The 558-nt window shown below is 56.1% G+C and overlaps 2 non-coding genes across 2 annotated transcripts; both read left to right on the top strand.

Moving 5' to 3' along the window:
* Positions 1-221: 221 nt before the first annotated feature.
* On the top strand, positions 222-312 carry Tc00.1047053413253.20. The gene has a single exon (XR_008254073.1). It is a non-coding gene; the product is annotated as a C/D small nucleolar RNA (snoRNA), TB10C1C1 (small nucleolar RNA).
* Positions 313-349: 37 nt separating this feature from the next.
* Positions 350-413, top strand: Tc00.1047053413253.10. The gene has a single exon (XR_008254072.1). It is a non-coding gene; the product is annotated as an H/ACA snoRNA, TC10C1H1 (small nucleolar RNA).
* The last annotated feature ends 145 nt before the right edge of the window (positions 414-558 follow it).

The following is a 558-nucleotide window of genomic DNA, read 5'->3' as shown; positions in this document are numbered from 1 at the left end:
CTTGAGGCTGTTAGAGGCCTCTATTTTGTTATCGTATTTGGCTTGGGTCTCTTTGATCTGTCCTTTGTTGCTCATCTGTGGCCGTAAACTGAATTATGTGATTGTGGTTGAGCGGGTGTTGTGCGCAAGTGAAATGGGCGGTCTTTTCGCACCGCCAGGGGTCAGCTGCGTGGGCGATCACCCACGCACTCCCCGTTATGATCTCGCACTGCGGCAGCACGTGATGAGGAGCTTCTTATGTATGTAACTCGGGAAATCTGGGTGTGCCCCCCGACGAGCCAACGGAGGAATCGTTAGATAGTGACGCTGATGCCGCCCAGCCCAACCGCCTCCACGAGACCGTGCCCGCCATCCCCTTTAATAGCGAGCGGACCCTCAGTGCGCCACCGCGAGCCGCTCGTCTACACCGGGGGGAGAGAGAAGTGAGGTGGGAGAGGAGGACAGCGAGGATGTCTGCCGCCGCTGTGCACACACCGACACACACACACAACTAGTGCCTGTTCCGCTCCGTACGTAACGTTTCTGTGCCTTTTTGTTTCACATTGCGATATCTGTTTT

Source organism: Trypanosoma cruzi, assembly GCF_000209065.1.
Source record: "Trypanosoma cruzi strain CL Brener chromosome Unknown tcruzi_1047053413253, whole genome shotgun sequence".
In the NCBI taxonomy this organism is placed as follows: Eukaryota; Euglenozoa; class Kinetoplastea; order Trypanosomatida; family Trypanosomatidae; genus Trypanosoma; species Trypanosoma cruzi.
Note: the sequence above shows the minus strand (reverse complement) of the source record. Positions and strands in the feature narration are given on the sequence as shown.